At 35.5% G+C, this 17,553-nt stretch overlaps 2 non-coding genes across 2 annotated transcripts; both read right to left on the reverse strand.

Moving 5' to 3' along the window:
- Positions 1-15,326: 15,326 nt before the first annotated feature.
- On the reverse strand, positions 15,327-15,400 carry TRNAV-AAC (transfer RNA valine (anticodon AAC)). The gene has a single exon. It is a non-coding gene; the product is annotated as a tRNA-Val (tRNA).
- Positions 15,401-17,479: 2,079 nt separating this feature from the next.
- On the reverse strand, positions 17,480-17,553 carry TRNAV-AAC (transfer RNA valine (anticodon AAC)). The gene has a single exon. It is a non-coding gene; the product is annotated as a tRNA-Val (tRNA).

Here is a 17,553-nt window from a genome sequence, read left to right on the forward strand (position 1 = left end):
CCACTCATTGTTCCTATTTTTTCTTCCTCCATCCTCAGCCTTGCCATAGAGGTCGAACTCTGGGACCGCAAATTTGTTTTTTCTTCCTCAATCATTGTTCCTATTCAACACAACCACTCACCACTGTTGCTGGTTTGAACCGACCGTTGCAACGACGATGATGAATAGGAAAAGGGAAAGAGTGAAGACTAAGGAGAAGATGAAGAAAGAGAGACCATGTGGGAGAAAAAAGAGAGATGAGAGATTGGAGGTGGAGATTAGAATGGATTCATCGCCGCCATTGGTTCTATGTCGTGAGGAAGATGATGAACAGTGGATTTCAGGGGGGTCTAAAGAAGAAAAGGAAGAAGAAGTATGAGATGGAGAGGGAGGCCGGAGTATTATTTATTATTTATAATTATTATTTATTATTTAGTATCATTTATTATTTATTATTATTATTATTTATTATTTATTATTTATTAAGATTATTTATACTTATTATTTACTATTTATTATTATTATTATATTATTATTATTATTGGCTCCACATGGTGATTCACGTGTGGGTCCACGTGGACTCTCAATTAAAATGTATAGCACATAACATGTGAAAAGCATTGTATATATATATAAGCAAAGTGAGGGTTAAATTTGTCATTTGTGTCAATATAAGCACTTACGGGGAAAGTAGCTTACCAAACATCCCCATCCCAATAAGTGCTTAAAAACATAATAAGTGATTTGGAAAGTGAATTACCAAACAGCCTTAACTGGTTGTTAAAATAAGTACTTCTAAGAATACTTGTTCAAACAAGGCCTTAATAGGGGTGATCATTTCAGCCCGGCCCAGCCCACACAAGCCCAACCCGAAAATTCCAAGCTTGGGCTTGAGTTTTGTGTTCAAGCCCAACCCAGGCCCAAGCCCACAAATTTTAGGGTCGGGGTTAGGCTTAATACTTCAAGTTCGACCCGAGCCTGGCCCAACCCACATATATTTAAACTTACACATTTTGTGTATAATGTATACATGCTATTTTACATTAGATTATATATTTTATATATAAATATTATAACATGACATGTATGATTTATATTATATGTAATATTTTATATTATATAATGTATAAAATAAATTTATATGCATGTTATGTCATTTAATATAAAATATTATAGATATGTAATGTTTTATATATGAAAGACATTGGCCCAAAATCAGGCCCAACCCGGCCTAGGCCCGTGTAGACTTGGTCTAGGGCTTATGTTTCAAGCCCAGAACCCTGAGCTGGGCTGGGCCCGGGCCTAAGCTATAGCCCTTATCATAAGTGCAAAGCTTGGTCTAGCCCGAGCCGAAGAGATAGTGCAAAAAGGTATTCAAAGAGTGTAGTTCCCAAAGTTCCTTACCTCGAGTAGAGAATACCTATTTATAGTTGAGCTTCCGTGTCCTAGATGGATAGGACTTTCGAGGTTGTCGAGATGAGGGTGTCTACTGAGGTCTTCGGGAGGATTTCTCTTGCCTAGCAGAGATCGCTTCCTTGTCCATGTAGGACACTTCTTAGTCATGCTCTTCTATTATGTGTGGCGTTGGCGTAGCCTAAAAGGAGGCGGTTGCAAAGATTTCCACATGGCATCCTTGGCCACCTCAACCATCACCCAAACAACTATCACAAATCATATATTTGGAAAACCCTTGGGATGCTTAGTTGAAGACGAAATAATAACCATCTTAGAAGTTCTACATAAATGGGAGTCAACCACTCACCAAGGTCAAAATGCAATTTGTGATCACATTTTCTACTTAGGGTTTTATTGAAATACTATGAGCAAATGGATATACATTTAAGAGCAAGGCATCAACTATGAACATGAGGCAAGGACAATATTAAGGAATAAAAGTAAATACCTCATAGAAACCTCGATTTCATAGAGAGTCAGTCTCATAGGTGCCCTTTTAAGGGCTCATGGGAACATAATAGTAGAAGAAAATAGTGATCTTCCAAGACCGAGCGAGATCTAGTGAAAAAAATCTTACAAGTTGAGGACAATACGATCTTGTTGAGCTATGCAAAATCATGAATCTAGAACTAGCAGGCAAGTCTAACCTCGTGGCAATGTGGTCTCACATGACTCATATCAAGATTTTATCATTTTGGATTGTGCTCAAGGCAAAATGTATTACCACCTCAAGAAACCTACAAATTAATTGCATTTGATGACTACATAAACACATCATTTCCTAAATCATTCCAAAGAATTTGATCTAACGACCTCATAGTCCCCAAGACATGTGTCTATTGGGCAGAAAAAAAGACGAGACTTGCTTTCCACATGTTTGTTAAAGTAAAGGAGATTTTGGAATATATAGAGCCATGCACATAGCTTGGCTCCCTAATCCTATAAGTAGAGGGTGAGGACTCTAAAGAAGGGATCCTCTTCCCTTAGCCATCTCTTCCTTAGTTCCCTTTGTTGATATACTTTTCTATCATTAGCTTTCTTCACCCTTAGGCATTCTCATTACCAACATCAAGACCTGTAGACCATCCCCATCTCATTGGCATACACCTACCATGATAGAGGGTGTTACAAATCATGTTAAGCAATATCATATCTACCAATTAAACCTATTCAAGGGCTAGGCTTTGCCTCTAAATTAATAGAATATGCTTAGGCCCGAACGCAAGCTTGACCCGACCATCAGGCCTAGGCCTTGAGCCCAAGTGTGGCACTCATATAAAGCTCGAAGATCGGCTATAAATTTGGAAAGAAGATTTTTTTACTTTTTAATTCAATTAAAAGCTAATTTATTTATATTAAAAGACCTCAAAACCTAAACAAATAATGCAAGACATCATTATTACTTGAAAAAAGAGAAGAAAATAAAGAAAATATTATATATATATATATATATGTTTTTTTATTATATAAAATATATTTTTATTATATAATACATTATCAAGTCGGGCTTTTTTGAGAAAGTCTGAGCCTGACCTGAAAAAAGGTTGGGCCCGATATTTTAGGCCCGAGCTTGAGCTTGCGGGCCTAAAATCCTGTCCAAGCCTAACTTAGACCAAGTCGGGCTTTTTTGAGAAAGTCTGAGCCTAACCTGAAAAAAGGTTGGGACCGATATTTTAGGCCCGAGCTTGAGCTTGCGGGCCTAAAATCCTATCCAAGCCTAACTTAGACCGAGTTTGGCCGAGCAACCCGTTGGTCTACCCAGCCCATGAACAAGTCTACTACCAATTTCAAGCACTAAATCACCATTAACATGCCTAGGAGCTTTACCCAATCATCACCCCCAGTCATTTCACACTTGGAGGATAGACTTGATCAGAAAAACCGCAAGTCCATTTCAAGGGTATTGCTTTATCTTGGTTGCTATTGATTATTTCACTAAGTGGATAGAGGTCATACCTTTCAAAATGATAATTTCTGCCAACATTGCAAACTTCAACATGCAAAACAACATCCATCATTTTCGACTTCTAATGAGAATACTAATAGATAATGGTTTGTCTATAAAAAAATAAAGAAGTCAAGAACTTGTTAGAACTTTATGGAATTCGATTAGGAAATTGAACTACCTACCATCCACAAGGAAATTATTAGGCAAAAGCGATAAACAAGATTATTCTATGAATGCTAGGCAAAACAATAAGTGGGCACCAAAGAGATTGGATAGATAAACTATCTGATACACTTAGGGCCTATAGGACCTCTTCCATCAAGAAAGCCACAAAAGCAACACCTTATTCTCTAGTCTATAACCATGAGGTAGTATTTCCAGCTAAAATTCAAATGCTACCAACTAGAGCCACTCACACAATGGGAAAGAAACATAACACAAAGGACAAACATTTAGAAATGTATGAGAAATTAGACACCCTCGATGAGAATCATGAACAAAGCTTTTAGAAATAGATAAAATATAAACAAATAATGGCTTCAAACTTCAATAAGATGGTCAAACCCCACATATTCAATAGGGTGACAAAGTTATCAAGATGTCACTCCATGTATGACAAGGCAAGTTTGACAAAAAGTTTAGCCCAAACTAGACAAACCCATGCATTACCAAGGAAATGCATCCCTTTGGTTATTATGTACTAGACCTTGTGAACCTTAAACAAGTCAGAACATTGAATGACCACTAGCTCAAGATGTATCATGATTTAACTTAATTTATTCATTTTTTTGCACTTATCACATATCAATGAAATTGTCATTCTTTAGTTTTATATAATCTTTGTGAATAGCTAATGATATGTGCACTTACTTCCACATTACATTTATGCTTACCCTAACTTCATAAGTGTGATTTCTCAAGTGTTATCCATTCATTGCATGTTTGGCAATGCATTCATGAATCACATATTTTACTTCTAAAAGCCTTGGATAACCAATTTCAGTCACAATCACAAAAAATAAAATCCCTAGGTAAGTCATTCTAGGCACAAGCAAATCAGATAGTGAAGCCCCCTAAGTAGCTAGTTCTAAGCACTAAAAGCCCTAGGTAATTAGTCCTAAACACAAATAAATCACAAACATCAAAAGCTTTGGGTAATTAGTCCTAAGCACTAAAGCCCTAGATAACCAATCCTAGACACAAGCAAATCAAATATCAAAGCGTTGGGTAACCAATCCCAAGCACAAAAGCTCTAGATAATTAATCCCAAACACACACAAAAAAAAATTCAAACATCAAAAGCCTTGGGTAACTAGTCTTAGGAACAAAATTCCTAGATAAACCTAACCACACAAAAGTTGTGGGTAACTAGTCCCAAGCACTAAGATGTCTTTATTATTGATTATAATATTTTTCCCACAGAAAATAAAAGTATATGGTCAGGCGCACAAATCTGGGTTGCTTCCGTCCAAGATCAAAGCAACAATATTTTAGTAAATATTTTGTCGCTCATAAAAAAGCTAACCACTCATGAAAAAGCCATAATCAATGGTAATAACCAAGTGTAAGAATCAAATAGGGAAGTGGCACATATGGATGGCCACGAGCCAAGCTCTTCATGAGCTATTCAATCTCGGCTCATGAAAAACTTGGTTCAACTCGGTTTCAACTGAGCTTCGAGCCAAGCTCGAATACATATATATATACACACATATGTATATATATAAAATAATATATATAATAAAAATATTATAATTCTTAATTACTAGCGGAGGGGCCCTGCTTTGCAGGGGTGTAATGGAACCGTCAACCCGTTGATCCAATCCCTGGCAAAAAATCATTGAATCGGTCAACGACCCATTGACCCAAGCGGTCGAACCGTCAACCCATTGACCCGTTCAATGGTTTTTGACTATTTATTTTTTATTTTTTTAATTGGGAACCATCCAGGCAACTGGTTCCGTTTTATCCTAATCTTGGTCCCTAGACAAAAAATCGTTGAATCGGTCAACGATCCATTGACCCGTTCAATGGTTTTTGGTCTTTTTTTTATTTTTTAAATTTTGTTGTTAGAGTGGGCCATTCGTTCAAGCCGAACAGTTGAGCCGTCAACCCGAAAACTGGTGGCCAGAACGGTTCCGTTTTCAGGTCATATGAGTCACACACTCGAATGACATAACATGTATGGTACTGCTTAATGGACATCATACACTCAATTTTTTGCTTGTAATTTTTTTTTTCAGAACAGGTAATTCATTTTTTTATTTTTCTAATTGAAAACCATCCAGGCAACTAGTTCCGTTTTACCCCAATCCCGATCCCTGGCAAAAAACTGTTGAATCGATCAACGACCCATTGACTCGAGTGGTCAAATCATTAACTCGTTGACATGTTCAATGGTTTTTGGTCTTTTTTTTTGTTTTTTTTTTAATTTTCTTGTTAGAACGGGCCGTCCATTCGAACCAAACAGTCAAACTATCAACCCAAAAATCAATGGGCAAAACGGTTCTATTTTTGGGTCATATGAGTCACACGCTCGAATGACATAACACGTATGATGTTGCTTAATGGACTTTACACACAATTTTTTTGCTTGAATTTTTTGTTGTCAAGATGGGTCATTTGTTTAAACTGCAAGATTGAACCGTCGACCTGAAAATCGGTGGCCAAAACGGTTTCATAATTGCTTGTAATTTTTTGTTGTCAAAACAGACCGTCCGTTCGAACCAAAGGATCGAACTGTCAACCCAAAAATTGGTGGCCAAAATGGTTTCAATTTCGGGTCATATGAGTTACATGCTCGAATAACATAACACGTATGATACTACTTAATAGACCTCACAAACTCAATATTTTGCCTATAATTTTTGTTGTCAAAACAAACCATTCGAATCGAATGATCGGACCGTTGACCCGAAAACTGGTGTCCAGAATGGTTTCGTAATTTCTTGCTTGTAATTTTTGTTGTCAGAACGGGCCATCCGTTTGAACCATCTGTTGTTAGAACATTATTAACAACATTTATCAATAATAGTAAGTAATTATACTATCTAATTAAATAATCATTAATAATAGTTTTAATAATTATTTAGTTAATTTTAATATAACAGTAAATATTAAATTTATGAATAGGATTTATTAACAATATTCATTAAATTAATAATTACCAAAATTATATTAAAATTTTTTTATTTTTATAAAATATTTTTCTCAAATCGAACTCGAACTAAGCTGAGCTCGACCTTATGAGTTTTTGAATCAAGCCGAGCTTGAGCTCGAGCCTTGTACTACCTTGGTGAGTTGAGCTTGAGCCTCATAGTATTTGGCTCGAATCCACCCCTAGTGGTACATGCTATCTATCATACATAACTTAATTATTACCATCTTCAAGTCAGCCATTGGCCACCCTATTGCACTTTGGCATTATTGCTTATAGTTCACAAGCTACTTTTATGCATGTTGTACATATATACTTTCTAAGGCATACAAGTTACAAAACTTTTCTATCTCTTACAATTAGTTTTAATTTTACTAGCTAAGATATCACATCTACTTTCACTAAGCTTCATTGAAAAATCTACCAAGTGTTCGTTTGAGAGGGCTTGAGGGCTTTGATTGAGTCGTGTTGATTAATCCACTTTTGCGTGTCCTAACATTCATGGGATTACATACATCAGTATGTATCAGGTCAAGTGTGTCCATAGATATTTTAGGCTTTTTCGTAAATGGTCGTTTCGTCATCTTACCCTGAAGGCAACGTTCACAAATTGGAAAATCTTCTACAGTTAGAAAATCCAAAGGACCATCATTTACTAACCTTGTGATACGATCTATATTAACGTGGCCAAATCGGTAATGCCATAGGCACGTGTGATTAACCGTATCACGCGATCTTTTCTTGGAGATAATTTCTGACGTAGTTTCGGTTATGTTTGTTTCCAAATAAGGACGGAGGACATAAAGAGCATTCAAGTTCTCCGTAAGTGAGGAATTTGTTATTCAGCTTAACCAAGTAAAGTGCCACTTCATCGTCACTCAACCTTCTGCTTATTTTGAACCCCTGCAATGTGTTAAATGCATGAGTACAAGCCCCATAGTTAATACACCAGGATGCAGAAGTGACTAACATATTGATTTCTATGACAAGAGATTCGAAATTACCTTATTTATTCTTGGTTTCTAGATACTAAGGGCAATTCCTCTTCTAGTGTCCAATCTGCTTGAAAAAGTGATATACATATGATGCATTGTCTTTCTTCTACTTTTTAGGCTTGTCAACTTTCTTTTGAGGCTTCTTCTTAGCCTTCCTTTTTTTTTTTTACCTGATTTGCCACTTTCAACAAGTAAGGCTATTGGCTTATCCTTTTTTATCAGTTCTTCGCCCCTTTACAACATATTGCTGAGTTTCTGAAGGCTAACTTTTTAGCTTATTTATGTTATAGTTCTTTATAAACTGATTGAAGGATCGAGGCAAAGACTTTAAGATAGCATCAGTTTTAGTGTTGTCATCTAGCCTAGAACCAAGAGCCTCCAGTTCGTTAATGTATCCCATCATTTTTAAACAATGGTCATGGACCTGTTGGCTCTCAGTCATCTATGTGGTCATCAACAATTTGAGGACATTCTATTGGGTAGAACGGTTATGCTCGTCATACATTATCTTCAGATTATCCATGATATCCTTGGACACTTCGATCTTATCGAATTGTCTCTATATTGGATTGTCTAAGGATGCTATGATGTAACACCAGGCAAGAGAGTTCTTCTCCTCCCATTCTTGATACATTTTCTTACGGGCCTCAAAAGCCCTATCACTCGAACGTTCCAGTGTAAGGTTTTTGGCAACCTTGTCCAATTTCTTGGACATCAGAACCAGTATAAGGTTACAAAACCAATAATCATAATTAGGCCCTTAAGCTTATTGTCATCCAACAATTTGGCGAATTGTCTGTTTGCCATTTCTGATAAAAGGCAACATAAATTAGCCCACGACCTAAAATTGATTCACGTTATCCACATAGAAAAGTCTTTTATCTATGTTTCATTTCCATTTCTTCATCTTTGAGATTTCCCTCCTATCTCAGTGACGAAGACACGGTTATGTCTCTAAAAATGTGGGAAATCACATAAGAGCATGGAGCCAACTGTTTCAACTACAAAACCCCACCACTTTCTGTGAAGGATCTCACACACTCATCAAATGAGATTTTCCTTTGGCCTTTATCAAACAAGGTTCTTTTTCATTTTAGGTTAAACCTTTCTGCCTAATAAATGCTGACCCGTCATATCCTAGACCATAAGGTACCATAAGAGAGTCTTCCATTTTAGGATAGGCCCCTCCCACATTGGTCTATGATGCCCCTATCATCTTATGAAGCAATCCAACAAACTGGACCAACAAATGGAAAGCCCAATTTTATGGTGCATTTCCTCATTGTTAATACAACCCATATTCATGCTAATGATGAAAGGCCTTTGGAGAATTCATCATATGAAATTCTCTCTCATTTTCACTTATATTAATTGGAGAGAACAAATTAAAACGTCCCTAGATCTGATTTAGGTCAAATCAAAGTGGCTCGCACTGACATTCATAAAGTCATATTCAAATGGGCCTAAAACGGGCTAAGGTTTCGTACAATTCCTCTTGGGGAGGAAGCTGATCTAGGGCCCATTGAGAAGGGAGATCATCCAATGATCTTTAGGACACCATGGAAATGATGTGCATTCAGCCATGGTGTTCGTAGAGAGCCACTAACAATTAAACATGGGCCAAGTACTTATTGCCCATGTACGAATCATACTTAACACATGACATGCATTCACATGCATAAATTGATCCAATCAATTAAATAATCTGTAAAACCCTAATAAATTAAAGTAAACACATTATTAGCCCATCATATGGATGGTCGAACCATGTAGGGTGGCTGGGCGAAATTTCAAAAATTTTATTTTCTTCATTCCAGGAATCATATTCCTAGTTTTAGAAAAATTGTATTTTTTAAGGGTCGTTCTTGAAACAAATTGGACCAAATCTGAAACCAAAAGAATGGTAGAGCAATACTCGATACGGAATCCACACGTGTAGTTCCCAATGTAGGTGTTCACACCCAAACAGGGTACAAAAACCCGCTTCCACTGAAGATTGCACAACTTGAGATGAAGTAGGTTTAGCGATGTAGTCCTTCAACAAGAACTGCAATCCTTCAGCAAGGATCAAGCAAGGAGTGTGGGCATGAAATCATATATGATTTTTTTAGCAAAATCATAGGTAGGAACTGATCTCTACTAGTCTAAGAAACTAGGGATTGAATTAGGGTTAGGCGGCAAGAATAGAGGGAGAGAACTGAATGCAGAAAGGTAAAGACTGAAGTAGTTTGCCCCCTCTATTTATAAGCCTTCAAGATCAGCTCTCCTAATCCTATCAGGAGGAGTTCTTTGATCCAAATCTTTATTTGGATTTGAACTCTTAAGTGGATAAGACTTATCCTCTTATCCTCTTGTTGATCCAAACCCAAATTCGCCCAAGTCACAAGATTGCTTAAGGCCCATTAAACTTGTAGACTCACTTCACCTTTTAATTAAATGCTAGCTTGGCTCTCTTCGTATGGTGTGGGACCCTAACATTGATCTCACAAAAGCCTAATGGGTTTAGCCTAACCTCTGTTACAAGGCGCGACCAAATTCACTGTTGAACACATTGAACCCTTGAACCTATCAGTATAGGCTCTTAATGGGCCCAACATTTACACTAAATGGTCATTGAGTCTAGCCACCTAATGAAGGCCCAAGGACTATGGTCTTAAGTGAGATTAGTCCATTAGATATAAAAGCCCTAAATGGTCTTACACTTAACCTCTTAGTCCATAATGGTAAAACATTGCCCTACAAGAGAGGACCCCTCCTTTGGCTGCAAAGTATAGTGTTGCACTCTCTGCTCGAATGGATCCTGGGAATTAAAACATTTTGCAAACATTTTCATAAAACACAATATATATATATATATATATATATATATTCATATAAATATATTTTGCAAAAACAAATCTCAAACACGATTGAAATCTACTACTGGTAGTTTTGGTTTCCATCAGAGAGAGTGCAGTCCCCGATCATTCACTTTGTCCGACAAAGGGGCTGATTTTGTCATTATGATCACCCACTCAAGTGAATTCTCAAATTGCCCCAACATACCCAAATTTTGACCCCCGCTAAGGATCTCATTGACTGGCATGTCAAAGACAGCCCAATCCGACACCTAGTGCAGTACCATAATCAAGTCTAAGGGTTAGGTGTAATTTTCCAGTTTTGCCCATCAATCTCCAAGGTCCAGGGCACAACTGGAAATTTGTCCGAGTTCAGTTTTTCAAACAAACACACAGTACATGTGCTTCGGGGTCTAACCCTGGCAGTTGAGACAAGCTGCCCCAACCGACTTGGCACACATTAGTATCAGCCTTGGCAAGATAAACCTCCCAAGGTCTATCCAACGGCTGGGAACATTCTAAATTAACACAAGTCTCATGAGTGTTTAGTTTAAGGGTAATTACACAGAAAAAAACCAAGTATAATATGAATCAATTATGCACTTTTATTCATTTACAATAAATTTTAAATGTACATCAATCTGATTGAAGCTAAGGGCATACACTGTCTAACACCTACTTAATGATTTATTAAGTTCAGCCACTCCAACGAGATCAAATCAACCCCCCACAATGTCCCACAGCACATCCCGTTGTGCATTGGGAACATCTTCCGATGATGACATCATTATTTCTGGTATTATCATTGAGAGATATTCCCAATACACGGTGGGGATGTATTGTGGGACATTGTGGGGGGCTGATTTAAACTCCACTCCAACCATTATCAAATAACCTCTAGACAAGATGTTCTTTGAAATCTATACAATTGGATTATGACCATAATTCAATCGTTCCTATACTTTTCTTTGGTTATGTTTTGGTAATTAGGACTGGATTAAAGTTTCAAAGTATATTCACTTGTATTAGATTCAATTGATTTGAAAATTCTTTGGATTTTGTTTTTGAAAATCATGTATTAAATGGTTTTAAGTAGGGGATAAACGGGTTAATACAGACCAAGTTGGATTCCAGTCTAAACCCAAAAGGGAAATACTCAAATTAGATCCAGGGAGATCTGATTAGGATATGATGTGATATATTCATATCTACTTCATTTTGTATACTCAAATCAAATCTGTAGCAGGTCCAGACTTGAATTGGAACCCTCTCATTGATCCTGATTGAATCTGGATCTAAACCTGAATAGGAAAACCTCCCATTTAATCTGAATATGATATGACGATGGATCCATTTCTAGCCTATTTGCACAATATTAATTTGAAGGGAAAATAAAGCTGATGCATGATAAAATTGGAACTTTTTGTTCCAAGCATCCCCAAATTACCTGTTTTGGGTCCATTACTCCATTTTTTATTTATTATTATTTTTTTTTGGAAGGGTGGCATGAGGAATAGACATTTGAATTCCAAGAAATCATGATGGGAATGGAAATCCACTCAAAACCCATTGCTATTGCCCCAAGGAAGAACGATATCTATAGTGCAGAATTCAGTATAGGCTAACAACACCTCAGAAATCATCTTATAAAAAGGTGGATGCGCACTATGAAGTGGAAGTCTACAAACTACAATGGCCATTAGAGAGTCTCTTTTTACTTTTTAATAGCCAATTTGGACTGGTGACTAATATCTTTATGTGGTTGAACTAGATGCAAATGAACCAACAAATCGAGTTATATCCAATACATAAAATAATTAACAATATGGATTTCATATAAATCCTAAGGCTGTATTTGAAAGCGATGTAAATCAAGAACCAATGTAAAATTTACATTGGTTTAGTTTTGTACGTGTTTGGAAGGGGCGTGTAATTATGATCAACATAAAACTTTACTCTGGTTCAGTTTTGCATCCATTTGGATGGAGTGGAATTCTACGCCAATAATCGATGTAAAACCTCATCAAGCATAAAGTTTTACATTGACAATCGATGTAAAAACTACATCGATTTTATTGATGTAAAACTTTATACTCTTCCATCCATCGCGTTTTTTAAAAAGCAACGGTTACTTTCACAGTTACATCAATGACGTTTTACATGGATTCCAAATGTAGTCTAACAAAACATGAAATTTGTAGTGGAAACCGCTTTAAAGGCTCATTTAAAAGACAATTTCTCTGAATATTTTAATGTTTTAACACCCCAATTGATGACAAGTATGAACAAAATCCAAATGCAATATATTTTTCAATTAAAGATACGGTTTTTCTATTTTTTTTCTAAAAGAAAGATACAGTTGAGATGGATTAATTAATTATATTAATTTTCAGTTTGAGCCATCTATAAGGTAAAATCCATCCAATGCTAAGTCGGGATTCTTTGTGAGTGGCCATGTAGCAGCTTGTTGCGCCACTTCAGAACTCTTGTGATGACAATTATTTTTTAAATCAATTTATTAAGGCCTTAATTTTATCTAATTAATAAAATCTGCCATTACCATCTCCATTAAGATCATTCTATCTTCCCCTTGAAATCCCTCTTTTCATATTGAATTTTTTATCATTTTTAATTCTCTTTAATAAATTAGAGGTATAAATCAGATCATGTAACTGCCAATCTTAAATTTTGCACCTAAGGGTGTGATTGAAATGTTGTAAATAAGTGTGAATGCAAATATATAGAATGTAATACAGTTCATATAAATTGTAAAGTTGGGTTAATTTTACACTGACAAATTTATCTCTCCTTACCAAATAGACTTTTAGACTTTAAGCTGTAATGGATGCAAACACGAATTCCAATAAAGCATATGTTTTTTTTTTTTTATCAAAAGCCCACTTGAATGCAAATTTTACTTCTTTTTTATTGATATATTTTTACATTTTATTATCAATGTAAATATTGCATTGATCTGTCATTTGTTAATGCATAAATGTAATGTTGCCAAACACAAGCAAAAATGAACTAGAGTGCAAATTTACCCTGAACCGGAATTTATACTCTATTTGCATTGTTTCCAAATGCAGCCTAAATTTGTCAATTCAAACCTAACAAAATTTCTACTCAACCCTATGAGACACAATTGGATTCTAACAGGATCAGGTTCCAATTTTTTTTTTTTATTGCTTTGAATTGGGGTCAGAAAAGAAATAAAAAAGTACAAGAGAGGTGGCTCATTCTCATTCGTCAAATGCTTCTCAGATGTATTTCGAATGGTTCATAATAATTAAAACTAGCGGAGGGGCCTGCTTTGTAGGGGCTGGAATGGAACCATCGACCTATTGACCCATTGACCCAGTTCCTGGCCAAAAACCGTTGAATCAATCAACAACCCATTGACTCAAGCGGTCAAACTATTGACCCATTGACCCGTAAAATGGTTTTAGCCGTTATTTATTTATTTTTAATTGGGAACCATCCAGGCAACATGTTCCATTTTATCATAATCTTGGTCCTTGGCCAAAAATTGCTGAACTGGTCGATGACCCATTGAACCAGGCGATCGAACCATTGACCCGTTCAATGGTTTTTGGTCATTTTTTTTGTTTTTTTTTAATTTTTGTTGTTAGAATGGGCCATCCATTCGAACTGAGCAATCAAACTATCGACCCGAAAACTAGTGGCTAGAACGATTCCGTTTTCAAGTCGTATGAGTCACACGCTCAAATGACATAACACGTATGGTACTACTTAATGGACCTTACACACTCATTTTTTTGCCTATAATTTTTGTTGTCAAAATGGGTCATCTGTTTTTTATATTTTTAATTGGGATCCATCCAGGCAACCAATTCTGTTTTACCCCAATCTCGGTCCCTAGCCAAAAACCGTTGAATCGGTTAACAACCCATTGACTCAAGTGGTCGAACCGTAAACTCGTTGACCCATTCAATGGTTTTTGGCCATTTTTTATTTTTTATTTTTAATTTTTTGTTGTTAGAATGGGTCGTCCGCTCAAATTGGATGGTCGAACCGTCGACTCGAAAACCGGTGGCCAGAACAATTTCATTTTCCGGTCATATGAGTCACATGCTCGAATGACATAACATCATGGTTTTTTAAACCGACCTAGAGACCGAACTAGTTAGGGGCTGGTTACAGGTTGAACGGTCGGCCCGTTCTGACAAAAAAATAAAAAAGCGGTCAAAACCGTTTGAACGGTTCAAACGATTCAATATCTAGTTATTAATAATATTTATAATAATTATTATATATTTATATAATTATATAATTAAATAAACAATAATTAGATAATTAGATAAACAATAATTACATAATTATAATAACAATATTTATAATTATATATAATAACTATTATATATTTAACTAACAATATTTATATAATTAATAGGAAATGGGTTGCTTTCACGTGGGAATCTACTGGCACGAATAGATTTCATCTCCTGCATGGAGAGAGTACTTCAATCCTATTAAACAATATTATAATTATATAATAACTATTATATATTTATCTAACAATATTTATATAATTAATAGAAAATGGGTTGCTCTCACGTGCGAATCTACTCACACGAGTAGATTTCATTTCCTGCCCGGAGAGAGCATCATATATATATCATTGGCCGATTAGGATGCTCTCTCCGGACAGGAAATGAAATCTACTCGTGTGAGTAGATTCGCACGTGAGAGCAACCCATTTTCTATTAATTATATAAATATTGTTAGATAAATATATAATAGTTATTTATCTAACAATAACTATTCAACAATATTATAATTATATATAATACCTCATTTCTTTTTCATATTACATAATTTTGAAAAACGAAAAAAAAAAGATTTTCCCTTTTAGCTTTCAGACAATTGAAAAGAACATTTTTGTTTTGTTAGCCAGCTGGCCAATTAGGCAAAAATAAAGAAATGAGAAAAAGTGGCGTCGCCCAGACTCGAACCGGAGACCTTCGGTGTGTTAGACTGACGTGATAACCAACTACACCACGACACCGTTGCTTGTAAACAGTTTACCTAAATTTATATCCATTAATTTTGCAACTCAATATGTCATGATCATGAAATCCACAGTTCTGCAAATAATACTTTTGGTTTTGATTTTCTGTGAGACAGAAATCTGATCCTCCGGGAATGATCTTTGTGACTAACTAACTATTGTCATGTTCAGCTTCATCTGCTGTTGATTTGATTTTGGATTCCTTCGCTTGCTTTTCTTTGTTCTTCGTGCATGTAAAATTTTGCAGATATATATTGTGTATAACTGTGTATTAATCCCAAAATTCTGCAACAGTGTACTGTAAGGCTATGTTTGGTTTAAAGGAAAAGATAGGGAAAAAAAGATAAAAATATGGAAACCCATGCAACGTTTGTAAGGGTTTCTCTGCTTTTCCCTTTCTTTCCCTACTTTTTTCTTCAAACCAAACACAGCCTAAGTGAAAAAGAATGGATTTAAAGTGGCCAGGAATTAATGCTCAGTTTGGAAGGAGTACAAATACAAATATGTAGAGTGCAAAACCTTATTTTTTTTGTATTATTTTGTATGTATTTGTGTGCTCTACATATTTGTATTTATAGTCTTCCCAATTGAGCCTAAGGCTGTATTTGATTGCAGTGTAAATTTATTTGTACTGGTACAAATGTAAAAAATGCAAATTCTTGTTTAATTTTGTTTTGGATTATACTTTATTTTGCTTCATGTCTTAATTTATTTTATTTTTATTGCAATCAAACAAAATAAGCTAAAATTTTAAACAAGAATAGGTCAGAATTTACACTCAAATCATGTGCACAGACATGGTTTTGCATCAGTGAAAATTTATCTGTATTGCAACCAAACATGTCCTAAGGCTCAATTTGCAAGGAGTACAAATACAAATACGTAGAATGTAAAACCTTGTATTTTGTATTTTTTTATACATTTTTACTGTATATATTTGTATTTATATTCTTTCCAAGCTGAGTCTAAAGAATTAAGTGGGGTAAAGTTTGGTGCATAGGGCTGCAACTAGGATTGACCCAAACTACTCTTACCCATTACAACCCAAGTTTTTGACAGATTGGGCCTGAGTTTTCTTTGCGGGCCTGGGTTAAAAAACTCAGTCTGACTTCAACTTGTTTGGGCCTGAACCCTGTCTTATCCAACCTGAGCCCGTCCAAATAAATCATATATGCACCTTGTTTCTCATTTTTCTAATTTATATTAAACATGTATATGTACATTTGTTAATGATTTGTGTACATATTTTCAATTATTTTTATTCCTAAATTGGGCATAAAGACCAATAAAAGATGTCATAATTTTATAATAATAACTCAAAAAATAGAAAGAAATAAAAATTATAAAAATACAAAAATTTATCAAATAATTTGTTCACATCTAGGGGTATCAATTGGACTGGATTTGGTACAAATCCATCCAACCCAATGTGATTTCATTACAAATGGACCAGGTCCAAAATCCAATCCAATACAATGAATATTTTGGACTGGTCCAATTCAATGCTTGAACCGTCCAATCTGTTCAAATTTATTTTAATTTAGATTTATTCTAACCCAAACCTGGTCTATTGACACCTACATTCTTATCTTCTATCAATAGACTAGACATTGGTTCAATCCAATCCAATCAAATATAAATTCATCATGGATGGCCCAGGTCCAATCCAATCCAATAAATACTTTGGACCATTAAGTCTGGATTGGTCCAATTCAATGTGTCTTGTTGCTCCATTTAATCCATCTAAACTGATTTTGGTTTGGGCAGGGTCCGATCAAAAACCGATCCATTGACACCCCTATTAGCATCTCTAACATTATACCGTTATCATATCAAACAAAAATAAATATGATAAATAAGAAAATGACAGATGATACCCAACACCACCAATTACTAATGTCTTCATTTCTTTTTTAATATTAAATACATTTTAAAAAACAAAAAAGGCTAGAATTTTTCTTTTCAAATTTCAGTTTTATCAGACACTACCATAGCCATGGATCTATGGACTATATAGCATGTGGCACTTTGGTAGCCAGTTGGCCAATTGTGTAAAATATTAGAAATAAAAGGAGATGGCGTCGCCCGGACTCGAACCGGAGACCTTCAGTGTGTTAGACTGACGTGATAACCAACTACACCACGACACC

This window comes from Nelumbo lutea, chromosome 2 (genome assembly GCF_056320005.1).
Source record: "Nelumbo lutea isolate HS-2025 chromosome 2, American lotus-T2T, whole genome shotgun sequence".
In the NCBI taxonomy this organism is placed as follows: Eukaryota; Viridiplantae; Streptophyta; class Magnoliopsida; order Proteales; family Nelumbonaceae; genus Nelumbo; species Nelumbo lutea.